Genomic DNA, 16,499 nt, shown 5'->3' on the forward strand with positions numbered 1-16,499 from the left:
CTTACCTGGACACAAAAACTTTCCCTGCATGTACCACAGAAAATTAATGCATGTGGCCTCTAAATCTGTACCAGCAGCATTACATCTTGGAGTCTAGATAAAAGAAATAAGTATTTTAGTCCATGGTCTGTATATTTTAGTCCATTATCTGTAGTCAAGATTAGTTTTGTAGCCCAGTCTCTAAAATTTTATTGTCTTGTTCAAAATATCTTAAATGTTGACAGCTACTACTTCCATTAGAAGATTATTCTGTACTTTAATAAAAATCATTTGACAGGGTATTTCCTTTGTAAGCCATTGCCTTCTTTCTTGCCTGAAGCAGTTGCAGGTTTGGAGCATCTGAAAACTTAGATGATATTTTCACAATATAATATAAGAAAAGAATCCATGCACACCTATCATCATACCCCCCCCCCCATTTTTTTTTTCTGCTGTTCTTTCTTTCCTTTCTTTGTTTCCTTCCCAAAACGTATGCATACTGACCTATGCACAATGTGGCATTTCCTTCCTGAGGAAACAGTGGCCAGTTTTTAGGGGGCTGAAGGAGTACTGTGGCACTGAAACACTACCAGCTCTCCCTTTCTGTTCATGAGCAAATTAGATGTCTTAATTTCATAGTTGCTGCTAAAGATACCAAAAGGAGTCCAGGTACATGGAATAATTGCTTACCTCTTTCTTTCCCCTTTCTTCGACGTATTGAGGAAGATCTGAGTCTATCCAAATAAAGACTTCACCTACACAAATGTTGTATTTGCATTCTGTCAATTGGCTTTTTAGATTAATCTGTGATTTTCCTTTTTTGACAATGCAAGTTTTCTATTCTGGAAAATCATCTTATTGTTTAGCCCTCTGTTTGACTAGGAATTTGGGGGTTATGCTGACTTAGTTTTTTCTGTTTTTTTTTCTTGAAAGTTTTTCCACTACTTCCAATGTTAGATTGGGAAATTAAGTTCATCTTCTCCTAGATCTAATATGAGGATTCTGTAACAGATTCTTGAAATGAAATTTTAAATTTCTACCCTAGCTGTTGTAAAACCCAGCCCTATCGTCTCCAACAATATAAAATTCTGTTTGCATTTCAAATGCTTAACATTTCTTTAAAAAAAAAAAAAAGGCTGACAAAATTCTTCATTTCTGGAAACACAGTCTAATGCTCTTGAATCAGAACTGTTGCTTTAAATCTCGTTTCTAAGCAATCTTTATTTCTATGCCATCTTCCCCCCCCTACATTACTGACTATTGTATGTCACTACCTAAAATTTGCATTGCACTTGGCACTGGTGAGAATTTGGCTTGCACTACTGTGTCCAGTTTTGTTTGGAAGACATTAAGAAACAAGCAAACAGACAAACAAATAAAAAAGTGGAAGGGATCCAGAACAGCACAAATCAGAAAGCTGAGAGTTTTAGAAAGCTTTATGTTGTATACACAGCTGAAAGAGCTTGGTGTTCCTAGATTACAAAAGGTCCTGAAGAAAGACATAATGATGTTCCACTACACAAAAAGGAGGGTAATCTTCTATTTCTACTGGGAAAGGATAAATCATTACATGGATGAAGAAAGCATACATTACAAAGTGTGAATATTTTCCATGAAGAAGGCCTTCCTTGGAAATCTAAAGACTTTCTGTTTATAAAAATATGTATTTGTTTGGAACATGTTAAATATGGCAGATAGATGTCCTTTGCCATCTTTATTACAGTCCATTAGAAGTGGCCAAGATAGTAAACACTGGAAGACTTTTATGTATGTATATTTTTTACTCTGCTGAGGATATTTTGTATACAACTTGATGGCAGTTGTGCACTGCAGGTGCAAAGATATAGGAAAGGAAAATCAGTCAGTTTTTAGGGCAGCAGAAATTTGAAGTGTTATAGAACTACTGGACCATATGTAAAAAGGACTTACAGGCTAATATAAGAAGAAGAAATCAAACACAAGTAATTGACCCTGTATGATATATTGAGGCTTGCTATTTTATTTATTTACTTCAACTTGTTTTTTGCTTTTGGAAATATGTGTTGGGAGGATTAGAAGTGGGAAGAGCTATAATTTACCATTTAGCAAAGGCTATAGAGTTACCCTGAGACTTGTAGACAATATATCAATCCATTTGTCAAGTACTTGCAGTTCCCACTTCAAGTAGAATGCACAAAAATAATAAACACTGAGCCCACAAAGCTGTTTCCTGGTATTTTATTAAATAAGAAGCTACAAACAAAAACAAAAATCTGTGCAAACCTGATTGCTACTGCCAGCTCTTGTTAGTAATTGTATTATTTGTGTTAATGTTGGAGCTGCATATATATTAAATTAAATTACCTTTAGCAATGCCTTCAAATAGAATCACTCCATAAATATTTCTACACTTTTCTTTATGTGAAATATAATTTCAAAATAAAAATGTAGTTCCCCTCTGTAAAATCAGAGTTATGTAACAGAAACCCATGAAACTAAGTGCTATCTATCAGCTTTAGAGTTCCTTAGAAAACTTCTCCCTTTAACCTTCATCAATATCTACTCACTGTCATGCTTTCCTTTTCTATCTACTTATTTGTTGGACTGGCTTGTGAAGTGCTTTGAGATAAATTTGTGCAAAGCACTACACAAAAGAAGCTGAAGAAGCATGCTATTCCTCAATAGATGCAGATCTGGTGTATAAAATTGGCAAATCTCTCAAATCCCCTAGGCACATGGTTTACAGTAAAATGTTTTATGACTCTGTAAACATCAATCACAAATGCAGGAAGCAATTTTTTTTCCCCTCCTAATCCAGATTTTTCTAATTCAAAAGCTGTTTACCAAGGGTAAACACATCATTCTGTATCCCCTTCAATTTTTCCACATTTTGGTTTTCGGTGTTGCTCCCAAGCTTCTTTGTTTAAAAAGATGCTTGCTGGAACAGCACATTGTCTTTATTGCACACAAGATAAAAATGTAAGGGTTATGAAGTTCAGCTGAAGTGAATTGATCTGATATACATTAGGGGAAAAGAGTAATAGAGCCAGCATTAATACATGATTTGTAACCATACAGCTGGTATGGCAATTTTTTAATTTATTCTTAAGAAGAAAACAAATAAATTCCCTAAGATTAGTATCAGATGATTAAGATGATTAAAGAGGGTTAAAAATGCTAATTTTTTTAAAGTAAATGGCCGAGTTCAGAATCAGAATGAGTTTCTTCATATACTTAAAAAAGTTATAATTTGAATCTACAGCCAAGCCCTTGTTTTGTTTTAAACTTTAGTTTCTGGAACCTATGCTGATTGCAAAAGAAATGACAGGGGTTTAGTCTTCAAGCAGATTGAAACAAATCTACTTGTAGGTGATGTTTACATCTAGGGCAAGGACCAGAGGTTTCATTCTGAATAAGGTGCACCTGAAGCATTTTAAGTTAATTTTTTAATAGACTAGGATGTACTTAAAGTCAGATAAGTCTTTATCTTGTTGCATTTACAATATGGAAAGCAGAGGCTTCTAACACAGGCAGTGTAAGTACTTCACCCTGTATTTAGATCTCTTCATACTGGAGATGTCTTCTTATTTAGAGCACTTTAATAGTTAAATTTACTTCTCCTCTACCCTCAATACATGTGTACAATATACATAACTTTTGGAGGTAGATTTAAATTTACCCATGTGCACTGTGTATCTGTGTTGGCTCAGAGAAGCAGCCTCTCCCAGTCTTCCACTTGTGCCTTCCATCTTCCAAGGAAGTAAAAAAATTTGCTGCTGCAATTGTTTTCCTCTCTGAGCAAACACAGCTGGTCACCATCTGAGGCAGAAGGTAGGTGCTGGGCAGGGTCTGCTCCCAAAGCTGCTCTGCCCACCTGTGTGAGCAGGAAGGTAAGGGAGTACAGACAATAACCATTTCCTAATAATTGCTCTTCAAATGGTGGAAGGGCTAGTCAGATATAGCCATAACAGAGTTTATACAACTCTTGTAGCTAATTTGCATTCTCAAATAGAAACACAAGATACAGCAGAATCTCTTTTAAAGAAAAAAAGCTGCCGTCTTCTGATTGAGAACTCCAATGAGTCCTCTAATTAGAAACATATCTGTAATGCTTTTGTTTCTAATTCTCAACTATTTAATGTATTCTCTGAGACTATTATTCTCGTTTCTCTAAGAGTTTCTTTCATCTCTCTATTTTCTCACCTAAAGAAGTGTTCCTTCTTGCTTCAGGCCTTTAGCACTTGCACAGTTGCAAATCCAATGCTACAAATGAAAGATTATGCCTTCAGGGAGAAATAAGGGACAAGATTACCGCAATAGAATGAAAGAAAAGCATATTTCTCATTTAAAACATGAGAAAAAAGTTTTATCCATTTATGTATTTATATGAAAATATATGTTTCTGCTATATATAATTTATACATATTTCTGCATTCACATATATAATCATTATTTGTTTCTAAATAATTTTTTTCTGCAATTTTTGTGGTATGACTTTTTAAGCATTCATTCTCTGAATTTTTGATATTTCAGAATAATTTACTTTAGACCAACTTTCACTGGTATACTTATTAATTTTCTTGCTCTGGAGAAAGACAGTTTTTTTTAAAAAGAGGTGAAGACTAGACACCTGTCTGTATTCCTTTAAATTAATGTAAGATAGGGAATAGACATTACAGATCTGAGAGAAAAAAACAGCTGCTACAACCGGGAGGAATGCAGAGAATATGGAAGTAAACACATGCTTAAAGAAGGCGAGATGGAATTTAAAATAGGACCAGTCTGAACCTTCAGTGGCACTGCTCAGAGCTGTGATGTAGTTCAGCTGTGATGGGAACCTGTGTAAGCACAAAACAGCTTGCAAGACAAATTATTTTCTTTAGTGCTGAACACAACAAGCCCTGGTCCAGAGAAGCATATACATATGCTTAATCTATTAGTTCCTTTAAAATCAAGTAAAAATTTCTCTCCCTTATTATTATTTATTTGTTGTTAGATTTTTTTTTTTTTAAATCTGATTACTTCATTTACTTCCAGTAGTTTGTGGAATATGAACACATGTCATCCTAGAAAATAGATCTTACTTATGGTAGACAGTACTGTAACTAAGGAAAGTACCTCTTTCTGTGAGGAGTACAGATTGTAAACCACTCAGTGAGTATTTGGACTAAAGGTTTTTTTGTAAGCCTAACTTACTAGGTTATTGAAATAGTGATTTTCCTTAAGGGAATGTGGTTGTACATAACTTTTTGGTATGGTGTAAAAACATGGCACCTTCCATCAGTTCAGATTAATGAACACCATACGGTTTACTTTGGCAATCTCTTTCCAGATGGATATATATGCTGGGTAGCATATTGCAAATATTAGCCTGAAGTGAACAAAAAAACCTCCTTAGAATGATTTAAAAAATAGAAATGTTGAAAGAAATCTTAACCATACAATTTCTTTCTAAGACAAGACAACAAATATGACATAAACAAGCAAATAAAAAATAGATTAATTTGGTATAGTAGAGAAGATGGAGAGAAAAATGAAAAAGGAAAATTGGCCTTCATTTTAGTTGTGGAAAGAGGACAGGACTTGAAAAATGAAACAATAGGTCCATACGTGATGTATGTAGAAATCTTTTCAACAAAAACATCTAAAAACATTTTTTATAGCTCACATTTTAAAGAACTGTATAGTCTGCGTGCTTACAAGATCACTTGGGTATAGCCAAGCCAAATTTAGCTCAGGAAATTTCACATTCACTGAAATATATGCTTTGTGATTTCCAAGTAAAGACAATTTTAATGATGGTGTTCCAGTCTTTTAGCAGAACAGTTCAATGAAATCTTAAGGTTTAGTGATGGCCATGGGAGAAGAAAAAAATAAACCCACAAAAAATCTTTACTGATAGTCCCTTAAACTGCTGAAGGACAACAGAGAAGAAAAAAGGTAGATCAAAAATATGGAATAGATAATACAGAATGCACTGCTTTGACTTCTACAAGAAAGCACCTTGTAAAACATTGTTATCAGGTCATGAATTTAACCCCAATCTCTGAACGTTGTGCTTTGTCTCTGTTGTCATTAATTTTAGCAATCCCATAATACTATGAAGCAGTAACTTAATTTAAATTATGAGATACTCCAAATGATTCTTTCCTTAAAGTTTCTCCAAATGCCTTGTCTTCTCCATATGTATTTTAGACTGTAAGTTCTGAAGAGTAGGAACTTTGTATTTTGCAGACATCTATTATGCAAATCTGTGGAGCTTTTACTAAACAAAAGCAATATGACAAGGTGCTACAGAGATGGAGCTATAATTTGTACAGATGTATGCACATCTAGTGTGAGGATACCTTCTGCACAACAGGAGGCTGCTTTAGGCAGTGATTCCTTCTCTTCCAAGTCCCCCTCTTGATTTGCAAATCTGAAGAACCTGAGCTCTCAAGACTGTATGCAAGAATAGTTTCTCTGAAAATACAAGGCGTAAACATAATAGAAACCTCTTTCTTGTTGGACATTCAGCTGAACAGTATCTTTTGAACTTAAATAACCACATAAAGGGGAAACAGTTATGAAAAACTTGATTATACATGCAGTTAAAATTGCTTAACTAGATGTTTAGCCTCAGAGCTTTCATTTTGCATAAACATACATTTTTCCTTTCAGACAATGTCATTAGAATTCTCTTGAAAATATATTCTAGCCCAAATGAAACTGTTCATTCACCTCAAACTCTGAAGGGACATTTGTGACACAATATGAGCAGAAATGAAAGGTGATATAAGACATGAAAAGTTTGGTTCAGATGAGGAAAGAAAATCTTCACTTTAAGAGTTTAGCTACAGACCCCTGCCCCCAGCGCTGGAAAAATGAAGCAGAAAGAAACAAATGGAGAGCTGCTTTTCTGTAACAGTAAGAAAAATAAAATGGTTGCAATAAAGTGAAAGGGTTTTGCCTAGAGTGTTAAACAAAATTAATCACAACAATAAAGGTGTCAGCATACTGTGTAACTTAAGATATCATGTACTGACTGAGTCAGCTACATTCAGGGCATAGCAATGCTTTCAGTGATCACTGCTTTAGCTGCAACAAGCATTTGTGTGTGTGTGTGTACAATGGCACAGCTAGAAGCAAGGCTAGATAGATGTAGACAGTGAGATGTTCTTCCATTGGAAATCTGTGAAAAGATAAGACTAAATAATGCTATTAGTTCAAATTTATCATTAGGATTCATAACACATTTCATTTTTCTTTCAATAGATAGATTGTACGTTATACATCTTGCAGAGGAACTACAGGAGCTCCATGATGTTCATGGCTCAGCTACCAGTTGCTGAGTCTTCTGTGGTCGATTGACTTAACAATCATTAATGGAGACAGCAACTGGCACTTGCAATAACACGGAAATCATGGAAATCTTGAGTAGTTTTATGTCAGATGCTCACCAAATGAGGTTGAACATGTTACTGATAATTCACCCAGATAGACAGTGTTAGTTTTCAACGTGTCAGAGAGAAATAGTACTATCATCAATAGGGTATCAAAAATGTTTAAGGTGCAAAAAAGATAGAAGTGTTTGGGTCAATTTCATCAAAATAAAGACATCTGTTTCAAAAGGAATTTTAAGGCAAGTTGTAAAACAACATATTTGCTTTAAAATTATGAACTAGTCCTTCTTACTCAAAATAATCCAGATATTTTCTTCAGTGTTCATCTTTTTTTTTTTTCAGATTTATTCTTTAATGTCTTAATCTTTTTCTCTGGTGATTTTTATTTCGACAAGAAACTAATTTTTATCCTTGAATTATTTTCTTCTACATTCTAAATCTAGATTGAGCTCCCACTTGTAAATCCCTTGCTCTGTTTTCTTATGATAAATTATTATTGTTTGAATGTATCCAGCTTTGTAGCTGTCATTTTAAAAATGTAGATCAGCTGGTTTTGAACACATTTTCCCTTTTTTGGTTATTTCCAAGGTCTTGTTTGACTGTGCTGTCTCATTATTGGATTAGTGACAAAAATCACATGTTACTGGAATTTTATAGATTTCCATGTAATATGTAGGCTACAGCTTGCTGAAATGCTTGGTTTTAATAAAGCGGAGGAATCTTTCATTTCTCAACAGACATTACTTCTTTTTAATCACATCTAGAGTGAGAAGTGTTGCTGAATGTTTGACATGTATCATTGTACATTTTCCTAATTTAAGAAGTATGAAAGTCAACAGATTATATCATTAAAGCTCTTTACATTGGAACTTTAGGTGTAAGTCAGTGATAATTTTTTTTATGTTGCCTTACTAGTGACCTCATAGCCTGTTTTAGGAGACAGACCTTTTTAAAGAGACATAGGGTTGTTTTTTGGTTTGAGGGTTTTTTTTCCCTTCTTTTTTTTTTTTTTTTTTTGGTCGCTTTGTGATAAATAAAAGTTCAAGTGTCTAGCTGTTCAGTGTTTTCTTGTCAAGCAGTGTTCTCTCAGATACCTTAATGTTTTCTGCTAAAAGAGAGAGTGAGAGAAAACACAAGAGCTTAGGTAGGATTTTTCTCAATCACTACTATCTGAAAGTCTTATGTCTCATGTGAAGTGCCTAGACCAGCAGTATTCATTTGCATTGTGCTTATTTATTCCTGTGACCACCCCAACGGATGGGTGCTGTGTTATGTGGTGCTTCAGTAATGGGGCTATTACAGACACTGCGCTAAGCTGAGTTCAAGGAACTCATTCATCTGACTGATTGCACTGGCAATCCAGAGTGAATGTTTTCTTCTGATAGCAAAATGCTAACCAAGCTTCTGTAATACCTTTCATGCAAACTCATACTCTCTCTATTTTGTGAAGAAATGCCATGGACAAAATCAGACTGCCAGTGTGACCTAGGGTTAACTAGAGTTAACAAAAGAAAAAATAAAGAAAATGGAGTTCAGATTTTTGTTTTCCTTTTTTTTTCAAGTTTATTGAACCAGCATCGAATGCTGTCTGTGAATGAATTTCATACTAGTACAGGAGTGAGACACAGATTAAAAGTAGATGCGCAATACTGTTTTGTAGTATAGGACATAAAAATCTTTACTTGTGAATAGGCAAATCTGGGGTCAGCAAGTTATATAAATACATGTTCCAGAGTATGCTGAAAGCTATTGCAATTATAAAATTTAATAAATGTTTGACAGTAAGTATTGATCTAAATCCCCAAAGACTATCAGATTAAACTGAGGTTGTTTAGTGTGGCTTAAAATGTTTTCAACAGCTTTTTGTGTTAGTAAGAACTCAGACAGCATTTTATGAAAGAGGTAATAAAATAAAGCTTTTCAGTAGTTTAATGTGGAGGTCAAAAAGGCATAGAATAAAGTTATCAACATCAGTCCACAAAAGCCCTCACTGAATTGTGGTTGGTGACTTTTTGTATGAAGTTCCAGCAATGGGCACAAAGCAATACCTTTGGTGGCCTTGAAACAAGGTAGAAAGAACTTCAAAGGAAAAAAGCAAATTTAAATAGAGAGTTCTTCCTTTTTTTTTTGTTTAGCCCAGAAACTCAAAGCTTACTTTTCCAGAACATGTTTCCCAGAATTGGCTATAAAATCATTCTGAAATGTGTTTTTTAAAAATCAAATATGGCCAAACTATTGAAGAGGATGTAAGCTTGTTTAAAACACACCTTAAATACTTCTTAAGATCCAAGAAGAAAGCTGTAATACCAAAATGAAACATTTAATTGCTCCTTTGATTCCCAAGCTCAAATCAAAGCAGAAAGCAGACTTTGTTTTAAAACTAGTTAGTATCGCAGATGATATCCTTCCAGATGGTTATTGCCAACTATGAACTGATAAAAGCTTATTTGCAATTAAAATTGGTTTTCAGATATACAACCTGTTACTTTAATGGTCTTTAGGGTAGCTACCATTCTAAGAGGTTTTGAGCTGATACAGCAAACTTTGTAAGCTACCAATTTATCTTCAGTAAGCTTGATTTGGAAAAAGTAGTGGATGTCACTGTGCTCTAAGTTTTAGATACATATATTATTTAATTTCCCACAGAAAGTGTGAAGATTTGAAACTGGATTAGGTAGTTTGATAAATGAAGTCTGAACTTCAGAAGTTTATAGTTAAGGCTTTTGAAAGTATTCCTAATGACTACAACTGAGGAAGTTGATAAGGGAACTCCTGCTGAAACAAATCAATTTGTATTTGAAAAATTTGCCTTCAGATTTTTAGTTCAGATGTGCTCTCATGTGCTTGAATATTCATTCCAAGTGTATTAAAACCTTTGAAATATCTTTTGTTTAAAAATGGAATGGAATTATCAAACTTTCCTATAGAATTTCCTTTACAGTTTATTTTCTGAAAAAGTCACAACAGCAACCTCATTTAGGCTAAATATTCTCTGTTGGCTCCTTAGTGCATAGTTGCTGTCTTCTCACTGACATGTGTTCAGGGACAAAATGACCCTTCTATTATTTTTATCTGGTTTTGCCTGTGCAATGCTTTTAAAAATCTCCCCAAAGTTTTAAGAATCCCCAGGATTTATCATTAAAATTTATAGAGGTGATGTATTTATATTTTTTTTTTTTATTTTATTGTATTTTTAGGCCATGCTAGTGCTGAGAGTTTAGTTGTCTTAGAAAACACTAAAAAGAAGATTAAATCCAAAGGCTTCCTTACCCGGATTTTCCTTCTTGTACTAATTTCAGTGTATTTTATGTATTGTTCTATTCACTAATTTTTGCTGATGCTTTGGTTCTGTAAATGTTATCATTCAAGCCTAACTGTAGATAATAAAATACAGTATTCTTTATTCTCAGAGGGCAAAATATGACCTCAAATGCAACTCAAACAGAGGATAAATTAGTGATATAAATACACTTGTGGGAATTTACATTTGAACATTCATTTTTACAGTGATTTACCTCTCAAGCATTGGTAAGTGCATCAGGAAAAGTTCAAAAACCTGATCATTGTTCCAGCTATTTGATTTTATCATACATACAGAGCCACAATGTGGTTATGATATTGCATGGCTGCTTCAGGAAAAATGCAAGTGTCACAGGTGTGTATCAATACTTTTCTGCTTGTGTTTGTGAAAGGAAAAGCTTAGTTTTATCTGAAGTGGTATTTTCAAGTTTACAAAGGAAGTTGTCAACTCAAAATTTTATAGCTTTAAAAAATTAACACTATAATAAAAGCAAATATTTATTAAACTTATCATCTCCTCATTAACATCACTACTATGACTTCCGCAAGAGATGGGAGCTACTGAAATGTCTCATTTGCATTTTGCATATCTAACAAAAGCAGATTACTTTGTTTAAATTATAGCTAATATCATTATAGTGGTGTTATATATTAGAAATTGATTACCTTGTTTCTTCTTCTCTAATGGCCTCATTATATTTGATTTTTATGCCTCATTTTTTTCTTATTGAAATAATGAGTACACAACAGTAAGATCATTAATATTTTATACACATTTTTGTTTCTACCTAGTACTTCAGATGAAACACATTGACTAGTCTGACGACAAATGAAAGCACTTTGACTATGAGCATTGTCTGTCTGTGAATAAAATCAGGCTGCTTGTGACAGCTAGGGTCAGCTATAAAGAGAAAAAAAATAGCACCCTGTATATTTTCAAAGAATGGTATAAACTATAGGTTGAGTCTATAGAAAGAAACAAGTCGGAATAATGGGCTGGGAACATGATCTCTGCAAAAACACTAAGAATGGGTATAAGAAGACAAAACTGGGGGAAGGAGAATCTGAGAGCAGGATTTAGTATATGCCTCAAACTACAGAATGAGAACAGTGAAGTATGCTGCTCTTCATTCTGGGAAGGCCACCTTTGGTCGATTTGTAGAGGTTTTTTTAGTTGTGATATCTGGGGGTTTTTTCAGATTATCTTAGATCATCAGTAGATTTTTTTCTGTTCTGATATCTATTTTTCTTCATTTTTTTTCTCTTCTGTATACAACTGCAATTAAAAATAAGTCTTTTATGCATGTAAAGATTGATTCTGCTTCGTCTGCTCATTGTGGAGTGTCTTACCCTGAGAACAACATCGATCTGAGTGGTATGAGCAAAGAGTTTACCCCTTTCAAGAGGTTATCAATCTTTATTCCTCTGCAGCAGCCTTGTAAGATTTATGAAAGTTCTGAGGTAAAGGTATTCATACCACTATATTTAGTGTGTATCTGCTTAGATATACTATAACTCATAAATCAAGCCTTCTAGTCATTTAATCATTTCCTCCAATTTCTTGACAAGTTTCATGTGTTGAGATGCCCAAAACTGTGCATCATACTGCAAATGTGTAATCAAGTGCTATAGAGAAAGGGATCCTCACTTCCCTTTCGATGATGTAAATCAGCTATGTATTTCACTATCAGTGTCTCTGTATAGCAGGTCAAAATATCGTGGGTTTGTTTGTGCTGTATGACCTTCCAAGGTCATATTTCTTTTTCTTGCCAAAATTGCCCCAAAGTTTTCTACAGTTTTACCTCTTTCAAAATATTCCTTTCTGTTAAGTGTAAGAAAACATTCAGAGTTCACAAATATGTTAGATTTTTGGGTTGGATTTCATTGTTTCCTTCCTTTCCTATGATACTTTGTTCATGTTTCTCTGATGTAGCCTTTTTAAAGTTAAGTACTTCTTAAGGCTTCCATTAATTCAGCTGTTTATAACTTTATACAGATTCTTTTCAGTTAAACCCATAGAAAACTGAAAAAAAATCATTTAATATTTATGCTGATCCTTTGATTTTACTGGATTGTATCTAAAAGACTCTCCACTATGTAAACGCAGGCCTATAATTGCCATTTATACAGCTTTCTTGACATAGATAAACAAAAAGCCATTGGTCCTTTAATTGACTTTAGTGACACTTCATATACAAACTAACTGGAATTACTTTTGCTACCTCATTTTTATCTTAGGGTGTATCATTTATTAAAATTGAAGGATCTCTTGCTGTCTCCTGAGAAATGTTTAAGAAACAATTTGAAGCTGGAACATTCCATCAAGGGAAGTATTGGATTGTCCATTGTACGATATTTTCACATCAACGCAAAAAGTCATTCTGGAAGAGTTAATTTAGTTAGTGGGCTTTACACAGGAGGAAAAAAAATAACATTCTACAGCTAGAGAAATACAGAAGATAAAACTATATAACCCTAAAGATTGGATTTGCCCCCACATTTCCTGGTGGTTTTGAACACAGGAAGGTATAAAAGGTTCTCTCTTGCAGCTTGAGTTAAAGTAAGATTGGGACCAATCATATAGTGTAATTTTTGGGTTTTTTTAGGCAAGCTATTCAGGAGCCCTTATTAAAAAACCACAGTTAATAATCTATATAAGTTAGCATTTCCATGATTAGCATTTCAGTGAGTCTTCAGTGCCTGAGAAACTTAAATGTTTTTAAAATATAAATTATGGTCAAATCCACTCCTTTCAGTACTTGGATCCATCTTTAGTTAGGTTCAAATATCTCTTTGCAGCTGCTGACCAAAGTTTTCAGGCATTTTGCAAAACTGCTTAATTCTTGATGCTACCAAATACTTGGACAACTACAGTGAAATGTTTCCGAGACCTTTTTATAGCCATGACTCAGATGAGAAAACTGTCAGAGTTGCCTTACACTAAGTACATGTTCTCAGCCTTTCTTCCCTACGTCCATCTACACTAACTTGCAGTCTCATTGAAGCTGGGCTTAGGCATACCTGAGGCAGCTGCGTGCAGTGTCAGGAAGAGTAAGGCTCAACTTAGACACATTTCACGAAGGAGAAATGGGTACATTACAAATATGTGCTTATCTGATTAGGACAAACATAAGGGTGGGGTTTTTTAATTAAAATATATTTATATACGTGTGTGTGTGTATGGATTTATATTGCATCTGTTATATGTATAACCATTTTTATATGCACATATAATATACAGGTAATGCTGTCGCTTAAGGGGACTTGGACATGCAAGGTTTAAACCATTAGATTCTCATGCCAAAACAGTCATTCACAGATTGTATCAATGGATGTTCAAATATTGCTTGGTTTAGATCTGAATCAAAGCACTGAAGGCATAAGGATTACAGCTAATTTTACCCCAAATGTTAGAAATTACTGGGTTTAGTCACTATGACAAACTCCCTCAGAGCAGAGATGGGCCACTTCTATGCCTTCCTGTGTGATGAAGAGTTTGCTGGTGGTGGGACGATGCTTCTTCCTTTCTAAACCCCTGGCCTGGCCAGTGGATAGAACAGAGCACATCCCTTCTGAACACACTGGGGAATGTGGTAGGGCACAAAAGCACCCCCTCAGGTGCTATTTCTCAAAAAAAAAGAATGGAGTTACATTGATATATGGAAGATGCTGACAAAAAATGAATGAAAGCCTTCATTTTGTATATTTCCCTTAAAATTAAATTGGGAAGGTCTTTGTCTTCCCTTCCCAGATGGCTTGCTGGAGGTTTATATGACAACTTCTCTGTCAAAGACAACCTTTTTGGTATAACTTATACCTCAAGCTGCTTTCGTTGGAAAGAACTACTTCATGACCATTTATGTCATCTTTAATAAGCTACATCTCCATTGAAGTCTTCCAGGAGGTCCAGACATTTAATCTTTCTTCCCGCAACTTACTTTCTTCTTGTCTAAGAGGTAGTTTTATCATATTAACCGTGGTCAGCTAATGTCCTGGTTTCAGCTGGGATAGAGTTAACTGTCTTCCTAGTAGCTGGTACAGTGCTATGTTTTGAGTTCAGTACGCTAAGAATGTTGATAACACACTGATGTTTTCAGTTGTTGCTCAGTAGTGTTTAGACTATGGTCAAGGATTTTTCAGCTTCTCATGCCCAGCAAGGGCACCTGACCCAAACTGGCCAACAGTGTATTCCATACCGTGTGACGTCCCATCTAGTTTAGGAACTGGGAAGGGGGGGGCAGGGAATCGCCGCTCGGGGACTGGCTGGGTGTCGGTCGGTGGGTGGTGAGCAATTGCCCTGCGCATCATTTGTACATTCCAATCCTTTCATTATTGCTGTTGTCATTTTATTAGTGTTATCATTGTCATTATTAGTTTCTTCTTTTCTGTTCTATTAAACTGTTCTTATCTCAACCCACGAGTTTTACTTCTTTTCCTGATTTTCTCCCCCATCCCACTGGTGGGGGGGGGTGAGTGAGCAGCTGCGTGGTGCTTAGTTGCTGGCTGGGGTTAAACCACAACAGCTAACCATGAGGTTAGATTAATGCTGGTAGTACTACAAGAGAAGTGATGGAGCATATACATGACAGCAAGCAAGGGAAAAGGGAAAGTGGGACCCGCCCAGTTGACAGCAGACAGATACTAGATCAGCACAGTTGGGATAGCAAACTGAATCCTTGTTACTCAGATTCCTGTCACACAATCTCTTTTCTACTGAATCTAGTATTTTACATCAGTGTGAACCCTAATAAATGTATTTGATACACACCTTTAAATAGGATAAGCAAATAAACACAGCTCACTGTTACGATTTCACACTAATCACTTTGGAATGACAATGGATTTGACCAATTATTGTCAATATCTTTATTCTAAATACAATGCATACATTCTTACCGCATTGTCCTGGTTTCAGCCGGGATGGAGTTAACTGTCTTCCTAGTAGCTGGTACAGTGCTATGTTTTGAGTTCAGTATGTGAAGAATGTTGATAACACTGATGTTTTCAGTTGTTGCTCAGTAGTGTTTAGACTATAGTCAAGGATTTTCAGCTTCTCATGCCCAGCCAGGGCACCTGACCCAAACTGGCCAACGGTGTATTCCATACCATGTGACGTCCCATCTAGTTTAGGAACTGGGAAGGGGGGGGAGGCAGTGTTTTTTTTTTTTGGCCGCTCGGGGACTGGCTGGGTGTCGGTCGGCGGGTGGTGAGCAATTGCCCTGTGCATCATTTGTACATTTCAATCCTTTTATTACTTACTGTAGTTATCATTATCATTATTAGTTTCTTCTTTTCTGTTCTATTAAACCGTTCTTATCTCAACCCGGGAGTTTTACTTCTTTTCCTGATTTTCTCCCCCATCCCACTGGATGGGGGGGAAGTGAGTGAGCGGCTGCGTGGTGCTTAGTTGCTGGCTGGGGTTAAACCACGACAGTCCTTTTGGCGCCCAACGTGGGGCACGAAGGGTTGAGATAACGACAGACCTGACCAGAGCTCGTTACAACAGATTTGTTCTAAGCATTCATTATGTTGATTTATGTATTAGAGTTGTTGCTCTGGTTTTTAAGGCTCTGTTATGTATCTCCTCGCTTGCTGTATGTAGTTCCTCTTCTACTGCTTATCATCCGTGGGAGGTGGATTAAGGTTTTCGCTTTGATGTATGGTATAACTCTGGTTTATGGTATGCTAAAGTCATCAGCTGTGGGATTAATCCGGTATTTGCACTTAGCATTGTCACCTTTATACTGTGGGAGCCGTTTGTGGGAAACTATTAATAACTATACCATTTACCTTTCCTCCATGGAAAACCAGTCTATGGGTGGGGTACCTTTCTTCCCCTCTCCTTTCTCCTTCAGTCCA

Source organism: Buteo buteo, chromosome 1 (assembly GCF_964188355.1).
Source record: "Buteo buteo chromosome 1, bButBut1.hap1.1, whole genome shotgun sequence".
Lineage (NCBI taxonomy): Eukaryota > Metazoa > Chordata > Aves > Accipitriformes > Accipitridae > Buteo > Buteo buteo.